The sequence below is a fragment of the Alligator sinensis genome, unplaced genomic scaffold (assembly GCF_000455745.1).
Source record: "Alligator sinensis unplaced genomic scaffold, ASM45574v1 scaffold17_1, whole genome shotgun sequence".
Classification (NCBI taxonomy): Eukaryota; Metazoa; Chordata; order Crocodylia; family Alligatoridae; genus Alligator; species Alligator sinensis.
In genome coordinates this window covers 621,765-639,902 of record NW_005842491.1, presented here as the reverse complement: position 1 = coordinate 639,902, position 18,138 = coordinate 621,765, and positions in this window count along the sequence as shown.

Here is an 18,138-nt window from a genome sequence, read left to right as displayed (position 1 = left end):
CCCAGTGCTGGGGGACTGAGACCCACCACGCTCAAAAGCAGACTAGAGTTGTTCATAGAAGATTATTACCACTTTATGTGCAAAAGAGCTCTCTTTGCAAGTTCTCACTTTATTTGGCTGTTCAGCACATGCTGATGTGCTTATAATAGTCATACTGGTTGCAAAATGGTTTCCCTTTTAGGGCTCATCTTCACACGCTCAAAACTGCCTCCCCATGCTTTGATTCTGACATAAGGGATTTTAATTGTTAGTGCAGCTAGATTAAAAAAACTTGAGTAAAATTTGTCAGGTATCCAGGTTGTAGCCATATTGGTCTAGAGTCTAGACACAAAAGGAATCAAAACTCAGGGCAGAGGTGATATCTTTATTAGACCAACTAGACATTTGCAAAAAAAATTATTTATTTGCAAGCTTTTGGGCACAGGCACTCTTCATCAGGCATTGGAGATTGCAAAGATTGTAAAAGTTCTCCTAGGTAGAAATGAAAATTCACATTTCACAGGAGTTGTGGTAAAGTCTCCTGTTTGGAACAGTTCATTTTGTGCAATTAGGCTCAGAGAAAAGTTGGAAAAGTCTTTTTACCCTAAAGTTGTCTGGTAGTAAGCAGGATGTGGAATCATATTTCCTTCTCATTATGATGTTTCTTGTTATGAGTAAAATTGGAATTTATCCATGATCAAAAATAATTTTTCCCACTGTTAATGATATTAACAACAACAATAACAACCCATCAACTGCGAAGATCTTAGGAATTTGGGGAATAGATGAATCATCCCACTCATTCAAAAAGTTATGTTTCATTAGGCAGCAAAAATCAACCCAAAAGTTTCCTCTCTGTAAACAAGCAGGCACAGTTTGATTCAAGGCCTGCCATGCTCTTTTTACCTAGTATGAATCTAGGGCATAACAACAATAGCTACCTTTATTTTTCCAGTGTTAACTTAAAAACTGCAGAAATCTATAGGACTATGATTCAAATTCATTCTACAATAGACATGTATGGCTTCTGTTTTCCCATTCATCCTCACAACAACCACCATCCTACTGGGTGTGTCTATACGTTCATTAATGAGCCATAATTACAGCGCATTACATTTAGTACCTGTAATGACAGGTACTAACTTAATGTGCCATAATCGGTGCTACTGCACGTTAGCACAGATGAATTTATTTTTAGTGATATTAATGTGCATTAAACTAAATCTACTGCACATTAGCACAGGCTTTGCCAGCCATGCTATGGTGCAGTAGAGTTAGTCTTCTGTGCTCAAAGTGTCTCATGTAGATGAGCCCACTGTGTCTGAACTGACCTTAAACTTAATGCCTTTCATCCCTGCCCTAATCTTGGTAAGGCACTTGAAAATCAGTTGTAGCCAGTTCCAGTCCAGTTCCGGTGCATTGACTTTCTTGATGCTATGATGTTTTACACCAGCTGACGATCCTGAGCATATAGTGTAACAGCTGTGTCGCAGAGCACGGAGGTGCCCTGCTCCTAGAGAGTGGAAACTGCCAGGGAGAGAGCCCTGGCAGGACATAACGAGCACAGCTGCGGGTTACCTGGGGCAACCAGGAAGTCAGCTGACTGGAGGGGGCAGGGCCTGGCCCTTACAAAGCCCAGGGCTGAGGCCAGGCTGGCAGTTCCCTGCCAGCAGCTGGAGAGGCAGGAGCTCCCTCAGCCAAGATATGGGAAGAAGCGTGATTGCAAGTACAGCTCATGATAGCTCTGGAGGCTTGAGCAATGATACTAAGTTATAGCCAGGCGGCTTATAGTTATGTTGTAGCCTAGGGGCTTGTGGTTTTGTTTTGTTGTGCATTACACTGGTGGTTTGGGCGAGGCTATTAGGGGCTGGAGGAGGCCTCGTAGGGACCCACAGGGGTGTGGGGCCCTAGCACCAGTGAGGGCGCAGTATTCTCAGGGGGAACCCCAGCGGTGTGGGAACCCCCGTGCCAGGGAAGGCGCAGCGTACTCATAAAGGGACCCACAGTGGCTTGGGGACCCTGGTGCCAGTGAGGGGGCAGTATTATTAGGGAGCCCAGCGTGGGCACAGCAAACCCCAGTGAGGGGGCAGTATTATTAGGGAGCCCAGCGTGGGCACAGCAAACCCCAGTGAGGGGGCAGTATTATTAGGGAGCCCAGCGTGGGCACAGCAAACCCCAGTGAGGGGGCAGTATTATTAGGGAGCCCAGCGTGGGCACAGCAAACCCCAGTGAGGGGGCAGTATTATTAGGGAGCCCAGCGTGGGCACAGCAAACCCCAGTGAGGGGGCAGTATTATTAGGGAGCCCAGCGTGGGCACAGCAAACCCCAGTGAGGGGGCAGTATTATTAGGGAGCCCAGCGTGGGCACAGCAAACCCCAGTGAGGGGGCAGTATTATTAGGGAGCCCAGCGTGGGCACAGCAAACCCCAGTGAGGGGGCAGTATTATTAGGGAGCCCAGCGTGGGCACAGCAAACCCCAGTGAGGGGGCAGTATTATTAGGGAGCCCAGCGTGGGCACAGCAAACCCCAGTGAGGGGGCAGTATTATTAGGGAGCCCAGCGTGGGCACAGCAAGCCCCAGTGAGGGGGCAGTATTATTGGGAAGCCCCAGGGTGGGCACGGCGAGCCCTGAGGAAGGCCTAGTGCTGCAGTAAACCCCGGGGAAGGGTGGTGTACTGCGGTGAACCCTGGGGGAGAGGGGGTGGTGGTGCGGTGAGCTCTGGAGAGCGGGGGTAGCAGGGCGGTTGGGCCTGAGAGACAGGTGGCTTGACGAGAAGTCCAAGAGGGGGCGCAGAAGTCCCCAGGAAAGGGGGTGACATTATAGGGAAGGCCCCAGAGAGGGGCGACATTACAGGGAGGCCCCGAGTGGGCTCAGAGAGCCCAGGAGGGGGCAGCATAACAGAGAAGGCCCGAGAGACGGGCATGAATATAGGCAGAGAGAGACACCAATGTCTATCGCATCTGCGAGGCTTGGGGTATGGTATCAGGGGTGGTTGGAGCCACGCGTAGCCCATAAGGCTAGGGTGCCTGGGAAGCACCCATCATACAAGGAGACCCCCGGTGGGTCCGGGAAAACACGGGGACAGAGGTCCCAGCTAACCGTGCCCAAGGAGACGTGAGGCAGCCTCCCAACTTTACCTAAACATCAAAGACGTGGCGGGCGAGAATCTGAGGGTGCCCTTGGGCCGACTTGGCACGGAGAGGGGGGCCTCAAGGAGATCACAGCCCTCCTGCTGGACCCCGCCATGACAAGCTGAGCTCAATGAAAAAGAAACAAAGTTTGGTATCATTATCATACTGCTGATACTGAACCCTGTGCTGCCATACAAGCAGTCCTAGTAGCCACATACACTCTTTATACAAGAGGACTAATAAGAGACCCCCAAGACAAAAGCCCCCAGAAAGGAAATGGCACAATTTAAAGCTTCCCTCTATATTCCTTCCATCCAGAGCAAACTCTATTAGAAGGCAGCCTCATCTATCGCTGCAAGTTCTCTCCCACAGACCAATGGATCATTTCAGCACTGTGTGTTGTGGATTAGCTTTTCTCAGCCCACCTGTTACAAATCCAAACACTATCAGGTACAGAGCTACCATCTGCCAAAGGCTTTCTGTCCTGAACACAGTGTAAGTGTCATGCATCCAGGCATCTCAGAAGCCTAGATTTAGCAATGTTGCTTGTGACAGATATAGTATAGCTACACACTTGAATCTTTGCTAACCTTGTGGCTTGTACTGTGAGCACTGCTACTTTGCCTCAGTCTGCACAAAAAAATTAAGCTGCAGCCAGACACCTAATAAGTAGGGCTGTGCGAAGCTTCAGTCCCTGATTTGTTTTGCTGGAGATTCAGCCCGATTCGGTGGCCAAATCTCTGAATCTGAATTAAATCAGAGGACCCTTTAATCTCTCCAAATCGATTCGGAGAGATTTGGAAAGATTCAGCGATTTGGACACGGAGACAGCTTTAAATTTTTTTTCTATATACCTCTAGGTAGCAGGCAGCTCCTGAATGCTGCAGTGGTGGGGAGTATGGAGTGTGCCATGGGAATGTGGGGGGCTCCCCAGCCCACTTAGCAGCAGACCCAGAAGTGGACCAGAAGCACTTCCAGTCCACTTCCTGGTCCACCAGAGAGCATGCTGCCTGCCCCCCATGCCTCCCCGGCTCAGCAACTGGGTCTGAGGGGCACCCAGGGTCCCCCCGTGGCCAATCACTGAGCCAGGGAGGCACAGAGGGGGCCCCGGCATGCTCCTCAGCAAACCCGGAGGTGGATTTGAAGTACTTCCAGTCCACTTCTGAGTTCACTGCTGAGCATGTGGAGGGCCCTGCCCCTCCCCTGCCCCCCCTCCTGTGGCACGCTCCATGTTCCCCAGCATCACAGTGTTCACAAGCCATGCTGGTACCTCGAGGCATGTAGAAAAATTTTTTAAAGCTGTGTCTCTGTCCGAATCTCCGATTCTCTGAATCAGCATTGAATCTTGATTTGGATTCAGCCGAATCGAATCGGGGACAGTGATCCAAATCAACCAATTGAATCACTATCCCTGAATCCAAATCCGAATTGAATAGGGCCTGCTTCACACACCCCTACTAATAAGGATTATTTGGATAAGGAAGAGGACACACTGAGAGAGGAGATAAGAGACAGAGAACTTTTGATGGGTCTGAATGAATTCAAGTCAGCAGGGCCAGATGAACTTCATCCCATGGTATTGAAGGAACTGGCAAAGGAGATCTCAGAGCTCTTGGTACAGGCAAGGTACCAGAGTACTGGAAAAAGGCCAACATAGTGCCAGTCTAAAAAAGGCAAAAAGGAGGCCCCAGGGAACTATGGACTGGTTAGCCTCACCTCAATACCCAGGAAGCTAGTGGAGCATATCATAAGGAAGGCCATTTGCAAGCATCTGGAGGAGGAAAGGCGGGAGGAAAAACAATTCATGTCAAACAAACCCGATCTCTTTCTTTCGCAAAGTAACTACTTGGGTAGACGAAGGGAATGCTGTGGATATAGTGTATCTGGACTTCAGCATGGCTTTCCACAAGGTCCAACACCACCTTTTCATAAACAAATTGGAGAAACATGAGCTGGACAAAACTAAAAGGTGGATAGACAATAGCTATGTGCAAAGGGTAATTATAGGTGGATCCTGTCAGAATGGCAGGAGGTTTTGAATGGAGTTCCATGGGGGCTGTCCTGGGCCCAGTGCTGTTCAATGTGTTTATTAATCATTTGGATGCTAGCATAGAAAGCTTCCTGAGTGGGTTTGCAAATGACATGAAACTGGAAAGGATTGTGAATATGTTGGAGGATGGGAACACAATTCAGAAGGATACTGATGGATTGGAAAGATGGGCTGAAGTCAGAATCATAGAATTGAAGGACCAGAAAGGACCTGCAAGATCATCAAGTCCAGTCCCCTGCCATGGGCAAGAGGTTATTGGGCTCAAATGATCTCAACAAGGTGCTTATCCAGCCTGTGCTGGGAGTGTGTTCCGGATTCTAGTTACCTTCATGGAAAATAAGTTTTTTCTTATATCCAGCCTAAATTTTCTCTCTATTAGCTTGTGCCCATTGGTTCTCATCCTCCCTTGAGGTGCCTTCCTGAAGAGTTGCTCCCCTAGATCTTGGTGCTCACCCCTGATGTACTTGTAGGCAGCTATCAAGTCACCTCTCAGTCTTCTCTTACTCAGAGTGAACACGCCCATTCCTGGAGTCTCTCCTCATAGGGCCTATCCTCCAGGCCCATAATCATACAGGTAGCACTTCTTTGTACTGTCTTGAACTTATCCACATGCTTCCTGAAGTGTGGTGCCCAGAACTAGATGCAGTACTCCAGCTGTGGCCTCACCAATGCTCAGTAGAGAGGGAGAAGCACCTCCCTGGATCTATTGGCAACATATCAGCTGATGCACACCCAAGTTCTATTCGCCCTGCTGGCAACCTCATTGCACTGCTGGCTCATGTTCATTTTCTGGTCAATTGTGACCCCCAGGTCTCGTTCAGATGCTGTGCCAGCTAGTGGACTATCACACATTGTTTAATTATGGTGAAGGTTCTTCCTACCCAGATGAAGATCCCTGCACTTCTCCCTGTTGAACCTCATCTGATTCTGTTCCACCCATAAAACCAATCTGTCAAGGTCATCCTGGATCCTTACCCTATCCTCTGATGTGCCTGCATATCCCCACAGCTTGATATCAATCTCAAACTTAATCATTGAGCTTTCCACCCCCTCATCCAAGTCATTAATAAATATGTTAAAGAGCATGGATCCAAGCACTGATCCCTGGGGGACACCACTGGAGATGGCCTTCTAGGATGAGGCCATCCCATTGATCACAACTCTCTGGGATTGGCCTCTAAACCAGTTGTCCACAGGTAACAAGGTGAAATTCAACATAGACACTTGCAAGGTGCTATACCTTGGGAAGAATAATAAAAAATATAAATGCAAAATGGGTAACATGTGACTGAATAGCAGCACTATGAAAAAGGACTTGGGAGTCTTGGTAGATCCTCCCTTCCTTCTCATGTCCTTGTCATAAACTAGATGTTTTTCCAGAACAAGGAGCAATGGTCTCAAGTTGCAGCAAGGGAAATTTGGGTTAGACATTAAGAAAGACTATCTCACTAGGAGGGTAGTAAAGTACTGGAACAGGATACCCAGAAAGGTTGTAAAATCTCCATCTTTAGAGGTTTTTAAAACCTGGCTAGACAGAGACTTGGCTGGGATGATCTAGTTGGGGATGGTCCTACTTTGAGAAGGGGGTTGTACTAGATGATCTCCCGAGGTCCCTTTCAAACTTAATTTTCTATGATTCTAAAAGAAATGAACTATTGCCAGTTTCAGACAACATAAATAACATCTTTGGGAGACTTTAAGGGGAATCTTATCTGACAAATTCAAAAGTCCAGGCAACGCTGAATATGATAAAGCCCGAGGATAAAAAGGGGAAATTCAAAGACTACTAGGAAAGTTGACTTGTGTCAGCAAGTTTATACCTAACTACACAACTTTCCCAACTTACTTAAGGTATCTTCTCCACAAGGGCACAGAATGGGCCTAGGTGCCAAAGCATAAAAGTGAATTTAATTATGTAAATATATATAGATATCAGGTCCAGTGCTACAGTACTTAGAAGTGAGGGCAATACAGGCTGACTGTTAATGGGGTTGTTGGTTTGATCTGGCATATGCAAATTTATAGCATGAAGCAGTTGGGTCTAGTACCAATTTCAGGTTGATAATGACTGGGGACAGGACTAAGAGCAACAGCCTTAAGCTGCAGCAGGGGAAATTTAGGTTGAAGATTAGGAGGAACTTTCTGACTATGAGTGGTCAGGCATCAAAATAGGCTGCCTTGAGAAGATGTGGAATCTCCATGCTTGGAAACTTTCAAAAGCAGGTTGAACAGACACTTGGCTGGAATAGTTTAGTCAGGGATGATCCTGCCTTGAGCAGGAGGCTGGACACAATGACTTTGTGAGGTCCCTTCCAGCTCTGCTTCCTATGGTCCTACTATGCAAATGCACTGAGGACCCCAATGCACTGTGGGAGGACTGGTGTTTTAGCAGGCATCCCTAAGCAAACAGACTTTTTCACAGCTTCAGTATGGATCATTTTCTGCACTAAAAATAAAGGCATCAGAGTCCTAGCAGGCATATTGACTTCACACCCTCCTGCACGTATTTTGAGTCATGATACTTCCTTGTATATGTAACAGGACAGGATTTCTTGGGGTCAGTTGCTCCCAATCTCTTCGTGCAGTTCCCTTCAAAACCCTCCAGAGATATCGCTCACAAGAAAAAAAATGTTCCACTCTGCTAAAAAGCAAGTATCTTCCTAGAAGCCTGCTTGCTTGTTGGCAAAGTCTGACATCCAGTGGTCCAGGCCCTAAATTGCAGCAGAATTGGAAAATGGTATATTCATTTATTTAAATGTCTTGAGCAAGCTCTCCAGCAGCACCCGAGTTCTGCTTCGTGCAAACTGAAGGGGAGAAGTTCAGTGTCATATTTCTACCTTCCCAGGCCTGAAATTATTCATGAACTATTTTGGGTCCTACAGTATCACAGAGCAACCTCAGAACTGTCTTAAAATGTCATGGGCTGGAGCAGTCTTTAGAGATAACTCAGGCAGCCAAGCATTGTTGGAGACCCTCTCAGTGCTTCCATACACCTCTCAGCCTTCAAAATCCCCCTGCATGGAATGGAAAGCATTGGGTGGCTATGTTAGCTTTCAACTACCACGGAGTCCCTTACAAAGGAAGAACCTATAGATGCCTTATAGGATGGTGTATGCTCAGGCAACACAGGGCAGTTACAACTTGAACAGGCTGGAAGAGGAGCTGAAAAAATCCAACCAGTTGTGCCTGTCAAGCAATCTGAGTGCATCAGAGGAGCTGCACAACTCTCCTCATTGTTGACAAGGAAATGCAGGCTGCCCAGGCAAGGCACTCATTTAGAGCTTTAGAAAGGACAAATCACTGCAGCCTCCTGAAAGTCTCCATGTCAGACTCTTCCAGCAACCTCAGCTAGTCTGCCTCCCATCTCAGTCATCCTCCCTCCTCAGGGACAGTATGAGAAAACAGTTTGATTTTAAAACATAACTTGATGGCAACTAAACCCAGACCTTCAGTGAGCAAGGACCAAAGGAAAATCCAATGCCCAGTACCCAGAATGAGAATTCTCTTTGCTATCCAGTCTTTACCTACTGGCAACAAGAGAGAACAGTCAGCACAACTGCTTCAGATGAGGTCAGCCAAACCCAGCAGAGAAAGAGTCATCCAACTCAATATTTAGAGTCCTTGAATCTGGCTTTTTCACAGTTCAGTTCAATATGACCCAAACAGATGCCATTTCATAGCAACCCCATGGACTACTGCCCCTCTTGCTTGTACAGGATAAATTCACTTAGGAATGACTCAGCTTGTAAGAAAGAAACTCAGTAAGGGCATGTCTAGATGTTGCCATACTGCTACAGTGCCATACTTTAATACTTTCTTTTGGAAGTACTAAAGCCTTGGGTAGTATGGGTGGTTACTGTGCCGTGCACACAGTGCATGGTTAAATTTCACTGCTACATTGTCATAGTGGGACACTGTACCCTGGGAGCTACCACTGTACCCTCATATGCTACATCACCATAGGATGACAGGTAGACATCCCCTATGCGTTGGACTTTCCAAATTCCCCACACCAGTCCTTAAAAAACCCCACAGAATTTCAGAAGGCCGCACATTTCAATACAAAACCTGTCACTGCAGGAAAATGTCAAATAAATTTCTGTGAAAATTTGTTTGGTATTTTGTACAGTCTCGCTCAAAAAGATGATCATATGTATGCGTATGGTCATGAGGATAAATAAAATAGGGGAAAGACCGTTCTCTTTGGGCATGATACACACTTAAGCTCATATACAGTACTAATATATTCTATTTAATCAGAATGTGAACTCTCCATGGGAAGCACTGTCTCTTATTACGTGAGTGTATATCACATACACATATTCTCAGACACTGTGGTAATAATAATAATAATAATAAAGCACCTTCTGAACACAGCATCTTCTGAATACAGATTTCATGTGGACTCACCATCACTGGAGGGTTTCAAGAAGAGGCTGAATAGGCAGCTGTCTAGGATTGTTTAGGAACAGCAAATCCTGCATCTGTGCAAGGACTAGATGGGGTTTAGCTCCTTTCCAACCCTCTGTTTCTATGCTAAATTATTGTCACAGCTTATGTGAACTCAAAGTAATGGCAATAGATAAGGCTCTTCTTTCAATTAGTTTCCTTCCTACACCTGACAGGCAAGTCACATTCATGAAAGAGGGACTGTTACCCTGTCCTGGGGCATGGCCTGGAAAGTATCAGCATAACTTTTCCAAATACTCTGCAATTACTGCAGACATCAGAGTCTAGAGGGGAGCATTCCACACCACCATCCACACCACGGCACGTCCCCTTGCAACACAGCAATGTCCAGGGTCTGTTTTCATCTCATGGCAGTCACATCACTGCCCTCCCATTCCAGAGGTTTAGAGTCTGTTCTGCAGCTTTCCACTAGATGTCAGTACAGCCTAAGGGGGAGGACAGTGACAGGCTCTGGGTTCATGGAATTATCACCAAATGTCCTGCAACAGCATCAGAACAGCATTCAGGACAGAAGAGCAAACATAACTGACCCTAAAGCAAAAAGTTTTGCAACCGAGTCCCAGAGGTGACCTGACCAAATGAACTTATGCACATGCCTGTGAGCCAAAAGTGCCTGTCCCAGCTCTGCTGTACAGCCAAAACTAATTCCTTTTTGACTTTATGTGCCTAAATGGCATGCACATAACTGCTTAGCTGCTTTTTGGTACCTGCACAGAGTTTGGTATTTAGTACCACCCAGACTAGCCTACTGAGCATGCTCAGTGGGGCTGTGCTCCAGCTGAGCAACTGGGCAGGGAAACAGAATTACCCCGGTTCACAGGTAACGCCTGACAAGCCCAGGAACGATAGTTGTGCAAAAACCATATCAGGTGCTAGAGGGCTCTGCCACCCATCAGCCCAACAGTGTAGTAGTTAGGGTACTTGCCCAGGGAGCAATGGACCAGAGGAGACTTAAACTTACATCTCTTTGACTTCACAGAACAGGACTCTAACCAACACATCACAGGTTAAGCTGGTGCCTCCTCCAACCCTCCTCCACTGGGCAGCCAAGAGAGGAAGATATGCAGTGTCAGGAGGAAGAGAGCACCCCAGAGGGCATGTGGCTCAGTGAGATGGCTGCTGGCATGGACTAGTGCAGGCTCTAGCTTGAGTCTCTACTCTCAATAGGACAGAAACTTTCCCAGTACTGTTTCCTCAATTAATATTAACTGGACAGTGCTGTGGACTATTGTCAGGATGAGGGGTCTGGTAGCTAAAGTATTTTGCTTGAAAGTAGGAAATACACATTCAACTTCCCTGATGGAGGGGCCCTAAATCCATGTCTTCCACTCCCTGGCCAAGTGCCCTAACCACCAGGTCTTGGGCTAAAAAGTGGATGGCTCCTCCTTTTCTTCTATTTTACTTTTGGCAGGTACACCTGCAGCCATAGCATAACTAGGAGAGGGAGAGTAGGACCTAGGCACCAGAACAAGCATGCCACACACCCACCTCTCCTGCCTGCAGCACTTGGCACCCCCCACTCTCTGCCCAAGGTGCTGAAATTGCCAGTTATACTTCTGATGTGTGGAGTGGTTGCATCTCACTGCAGGGGAAATGGAATCCCAAACTGTGCCTAAGTGACAAAAGCTGCAGTTGTGCAGCTACAGACATGCCTCTTAGGGGCATCCAGTGCAACAGGCTTTAACCCTAGTGCAAAGCCTTGCATAAGACATGCAGGGTCAGATTTTCAAAGCAACTCAGCAACTCCACATGGGTCAGGTTTTCAAACATTTGTGACACCCAATGCATATCCAGTGTGATGAAATCCTGTGAAGAAATCTAGCCCTTTGTTTCTACTCACATCATCTGCTCCTTCTGTCAAACCGGAATAATGAGACCTACCAGACCAGATAGGCTATCTGTACAAGTGTCAGGGACAGAGCCTCTTCAGCTCCCATTGACTTCAGGGGGGTTGTGAGTGTTCAGAACCTCAGAAAAGTGGACTGTTCACATTTGAGCTGTGTTTTGTCACTAAGATGCTGACTCTATGTTTCATAGTAATTAGTAATAACAGTCTCTTGGGCTGATACGAACCTCTGCTCTCTGCAATAGGCCTGGTCTGTGCACACAGTGGTGGCAGTGGTCTGATTGTTTCAATTAGAAGTGTGAACCTGGCAACAAAAGAATTGTTTTATATTTTTTCATAGTCAAGAAATGAGGGAAAGTCAAGAGCTAGAATTTTCTGAGGCGTGAATTTAGTCTAACGAAGTGTGCTTTGAGTATTAAAGGGTAAGAATCACTGCCTTAGCGTTTCATTAATCCAGGAGAGGTAAGATGATGCACTCTCAAGTGTTTATATAAACTTGTATTTTATACCTCAGTGACACCTGCCATCTGAGAATCCAGAAGCTCGAGAGCTAGTAATCTCACACCAGTACACTCCCTCGTGAAATTCCTGCAGTTTAGCTGTCTCAGAATTGTGATGGAGCCAGATTTTAATGGTATTTATGTAATTAAAATCAGTGGGAGGTAGGCATCTAAGTCCCTCATAAAACCTGCCCTCCCAGTCTTCTCAGATCAAAACTAAATGAGGACCTGCAGAGCCAGGCCAAATGTAAAATAAAACAAAATCAATTTTTATTAAGACATTAGCGATTTGGAATCTCATTAGAGTTTTGTCTTGCCTTTGGGTCTGATGAAAGCTTTGGGTCTTTCCTCATTATTAGAATAAGCTTAAGCCATCATTGATGCAGGTAACTGGTAGGAATCCTGTTATGCCCATGACAAGAGAAGGCAGATGTCTATCTTTTAGAAAAGACATGCAATTCAGAACTCTTCAGATAAAAATTGGGATGGAATGGACTGAACATTTCCTGTCTTGGCCTCAATTCTGCCATTACGGTTCAGACAATTACTTAAGCATATGCTAAAGTCTCCTTTACTTCAATAGATCTTAAGCATGTTCATAGTGTTACACATACATGCTTTGCTGATAGGTATGGAGTACAGCATGCTTTAATGTTTTGCAGAATTGGGGCTATACTGGCAATAGCACCACTGTGAATTATTCATGAATTATCCTTCACTGGCATTGCACATTAGGCCAACTACTGTCCAGATACTAGATCTGATTGAATTCAATTATCTGGGTCTCTTCCCCAAACCAGTTACAAGTTAACCTGCTTAGACTTAAGCTGGAAACCTTAGGTCTACATGTAAAGGTGCTTCTAAACAGATGAAAATAAACCTCCCCCATCTGCTGCCACAAAGAGCCATGTGAAGTGTAACCACATGCCTCTTCCTCACAGTTCTCAGCTGGAGTAACCTTCCTTAATCAAGTGTTTAATGTAAAATTACCACCATGTAAGGAGCAACAATAGAGTGTCTACTTGGAATAATGATCTTAATGGAATGAGTAAAACTGGCCAAGGGTGGGAGGACAGAAAAAGGCAGAGTGGGCATTTCCAGCAGGACTATTGGAAAACAGACATTTATGCAAAGTTCAGAGGTAACAATCTCCGGAGAAGGAAGAGTAACTGGGTTGGAATGAACACAAAGAGTATTATCCGCGTGTTCTCCTCAGGTAGAAGACTTGCTGGGATGCACAAGCCAATCCTTTTCAAGTATGGCCAGCAGGTGCAGCATATTATGTGAGGTTGGAATATGATCCCTCACCGTACAGACAGATTACACACCACACAAAATGCAATCCAAAGCCTTGTTTGCAATCTGTGCTGAAGAGATAAAGTCAAGAACAGTCCTTGAGAATTAATAAATCTCATCAAGGTTCCCCTTCACAGATCATTCATGAACATTCAAAACAATCTAATAGCTGTGCAGTTAGAGTGCATAGTTTTATCCCTGCTGCTTGTTCTTTTTATTTAGGACTATCATTCCAGAACTGCCTGGCAAGATTGCTTCTATGTCAGTATCGATGTTAAATAATCAAGTGCAACCAGAACATTAATTAAGATGAATATTGTGTGGAACTAAGAAGAAGAGTAAGCACTGTCTTCCCCATGTAATTTATTTGGCCTCTACTACCTCAGCACCTGACAATCTCCAATATAATTATCTTCATAACACTCCAAGGAGGACAAGCAGTGCTCTCATTCATCCAGAAAGGTTAAGGGCTAGATCCCCAGAAGGACTTGAGCGGACTAAGGATAGTCCCTTAAAACTCACTAGATGCATCTCTCTTCGACCTGAGTGTTCTCTTGGCACCTGCAGTTTTGCTTCTGTGCATGTCCAGAGCTTCCCCAATCTAAGCATCCAGGCACTTAGCTCCTGCTCAAACTTGATCAAGGTCCAGAACCCAGGTAGAATGGCACCTAGGTCCCCTGGGCAGCTTGATGATAGCATGCTTGGAGCATGCCTGACAGGATTTGGCCCCTCACAACATGGGCTTATAGCTGGAGAGGCTGGTAACAGTTCCCTCTTATAATAATAGTAACCTAGTCATTAGGGTGTTCACTAGGAAATAAGGGACCTGGGTTCTATGCCTTTCCCAGCCTGAAATGGTTCAAACCTACATCTCCTACTTCCTAAAGCACTAACCTGTAGGAAATTCTGGGATGGGAAAGATAAAGGCACACTCCATCCCTCCTGCTGCAGAAAGGAATGCACCACTCCTGGGCCTTGAAGAGAGATCACAGGGGAAGGCTCGCCCTGTAGTCTGCTGGTTACAGCAGTCAGCTGGAGGAGGGGAGTGCTGGGTTTCAGTCCCTGTTCTCATCTGTGTTTATGCATTTTGCATTAAACAGTCACTGGGGATGAAACCAGAAATAATCCTGGGAGCAAAACCCAGCACTCCTCGAGCTGAGCTGAGAGCCCTACCCAGCAGGCTACAGAGTCAGCTGCCCTCTTACGTACGTGCTCTTTTCTTGGTGTCACAAATGTTGTATTCATTTGTGCTCAATGGCACAGCTTCAACTAGAGGAGAGAAATTCCCCTCCCCACTCCTCACCCCACCTAGCCTGCAGCCTAGAGATTTGGGCACTCTCCTGAGACTTGAGAAATGCTGGTTTGAACCCATGCAGACTGGGGAGGGCCTAGAGACCAGATCTCCCACTTCCTGTATGATTGTCTAAGCATTAGCCTATTACACAGAAAAACTGGCACATGTACTACCACCACTGGCATTTTAAAAGGACAATAGTGAGCTCTACTCCTTTCTGTAAAAGAATAGACGTAGGATCCATCCCTCAAGAAGGGTCTATGAGGTCTGGATTCCAAGTGGATGGAAGTGCCTGCCTGCAGCCCCAAGTCCATTATCTAAGCTCTAAGAGGAAGAGAGAGTTCAGAGACCCCCTTTGCTCAAGGGTTGTCCCTCAGAATTGAAAGTGGATTTTTCTTTGTTTGTGGGGGTAAAGATGTCAGAGTTCTCAAACCACAAATGACATAAAACCCCCAGTGTCTGCTCCTAGTTCTATGAAAACTTTTGAATCACAGTAACTCTAGGTAGCATCATCTTAAATACTGGGGTAGCTGGTATACAAGCTAATATCATGCTTTTTATCCATAGACTTCAAGAGCTTTACAAAAGAGACAAGTATTATTCTCATTTAAAAGACAGTGAAATGGAGGCAGAGAGGTGAAATAGTGAGGTCACACATCTGCCATGTCTTTTCTCTTTACACAACATTAGCAATAGGAGGAAACCTGTTCACCATCGCTCCCTTGCTTCTAGCTTAGTTAGAATCCCCTGGAGCTCAAACCGTTTCTTCCAACAGGGCCTGCCTGTATACAGCAGAGAGAGGCACGAGGGGGAGGGGAAGGTGTGATTTAACAACTGTAAATAGCTTGGAATTTGGAGTGACAAACAAGCCGTCTCAAAATGACTTTGTTGTCGCAAAGAAGATGGATCAAGCTGGGCGGTGCCCACCAAAACATGCTGGCCACTGACATACTACTGTGTTTGGGCAAGAGGGAGCTCACTCAGGGTTATCGGATGTGACCAAGAATGATGCAGGCCATGATTGTCCTGAACAGAGTGCACAGCCAAGGCAAATACAAAGCTTTGTTAACTCTGCTTGCTCAGAGCAGATGCATCCATTCCCTGCGCTTACACTCTTGATGGGTGTTGATTAGCCAGGCCTGGACAACAATAAGAATTAATGAAACTGATAAAGAGAGGAAGTTATGAGAAAGCCCCTAGATAAGGCTTTGTTCTCATGGAGAAATTTCCACAACCCACAGAGGACCATTCTTTGCTACCAGTGCAGTCTAGCAACTGTTCACACCCTGTATCAGCTAGACTATTTTAGTCTACCTTCTTGACTTGGGAAATGCAAGAGGTCTCCTCAGATGAAAATGGTTATCTCCTTCCATGAATACAAAGGCCCCATAACTCATGAGCAGCCCTGCTTTATGCTCCATCCTCCCTGTTGCAAATTCTTCTATTAAAAGATTGTAACCACTTCAAGGCCACTTCATCTCAGTGTAATAAATAATCATAATTAGGTTGGGATGACTGCCAGAAACAGCTAATGATGCAAAGCACTCTAGGTAAGGCTCATGAAAGACACATTTCCTGTTGTCTCATTTCTTATGACAAGCCTTGGTTTGGACATATCTATTTATAATAGACCATGGCTTGGAGCCTGTTCTCGCCAGGCCCATAGGGATTTTGCTGATGGCTTCAATGGGAGCAGGAGTAGGACATGAGTTTAAGGAGTCTTTCTTTCTAAAGGTATATTGAAGGACCTCAGGGAAAGCCCACCATTGTTTGAGGGCTGGAGAACAGCACTCAGCCTACATGGGGTATTCCTATCTTATCAGACACCCTGAACCGACTTCTAAAGGGAAAGAACACAGCATGGAGCCAGAATGAAAGCAGGAGGCAAACGCAGGAGTCCCTTTTCTCTGGCCAAACCTCAGGCTTGTTCATGCACTAGAAATGAAAGCTGGACCAAGAAGAAGGGTGAATTTGTTCCTAAAGAGCAGGTTATGGGGAGATCAAACACAGCTAAAGCACTTCCCGCCACTACCAGCAGCCTAGGTCTGGCAGGTTTCGGTGGCCTGTTGATCAGCAGGTGACAGCAAGAGGAATGCTTGCCATAGATCTTCCTGATGCTCAGCACTTGCTGTTTGATTCTGCCAGGATCCATTCACTTGATGCCATGTTTTTCTGTTCAGTGTATGAATAGCAGTATCTGCAGAGCTTTGGTATGATTTTACTGTATTTTCTCTCTTTAAGCTGAAAGATATATGAGTCCCTTCTATTTATCATCAGCTTGCCATGTGATGCCAATATACTGTATAAGATAAGCAGGGTTCAAACCTTTTTGATCATATCCCCCTTTACCTGCTCATACCCCTTACACCAGCACATTCTCTGCATGGTCTTTTGTTAGCAAGAGTGCCAACATCTACATTGATGTGTGGCAATTCCATTATGCACCATTATGCATTGACCAATCAGAAGCTCCACCAAAAAGGAGTAGAGGTCACTATAAAACATTAGATGTGTACCCCTTGGCAAAGCACTACATACCCCAAGTGGTACATGTGCCACAGTTTGAAAACCACAGGCCTAATCCATACATGGAAAAGTCATTAGGAGTTTGCAAGGAATAATACAGGGGACTCAGTAGGAGAGGCTCTAAATCAACATTAAATGATTGCCCTGGCATGGTGGTAGAGGGCACTGGGTTGAAGAAAGACACTAAATCAAAGCCCTGACCTCTTGTGATTGTACACCACTCTTTGTAAAAGACTAGCAGTCCCAAAGTCTAGCCAGCTCCAACTGTGCCAGGACTGACTCCATGCCCCAGAGCCACCAGGCCCTGAAGCCAACCAAGTTCCCCACCAGCTCGTAATTTTCCATAACAAAACAGGACACTGTGTAGAATCCTTTTCTGAAATGTTTTAACAAAGAAACAAAAATACCCATTCATCAGCAATACGGAAATGGATTAGCTTAACCCAAAACCAGAAGAACAGCCAAGGTTATAAAATATGCTAAACCCTTGAGGAAAAAATGCAATGAAAATAGTTAATTGTTTGGCAAAGAGCAGTTCTATATAGTGAGTACTTTCAGTTCAGCCCAGCTGCTCAAAGTAAGACTTTTTAAACATAAGTACTAGAGTTGGTCAAAAGGGCAGAAATATTGAAGGAAAAAAAAATCACATTTTTTAAAAATCTGAAATTGTTAATCTGAGTTTAAGAGAGCTACATGCCTTTGATGTTAGGCTGAAAGCACTTGAAGTTGGAATCCTCTGTCCACCAGGAAGTTTTTCAGCATAGCCAGCAGGAGGAAAAGTTTTGATCCACTATGCCCTCCTCTTAGCAAGACCACCTCTGAGGCTGAGGGAGGGCCTACACTCCAGGGCATTCTCAGTTCTCAGACTGATACACAGAGATTAGATATCTAAAATTTTGTCAAGATGAGAATAAATGGAGCATGCAATGATAGAGAACATGCTTGGTTGAATCCAGATCCCCTTGTTTACAGATGGTGATGGGTAGTCACATTAATGCGTCACATAATTCTGCCCAGCACTGCAGAATCACCTGCAAACAAGAAATA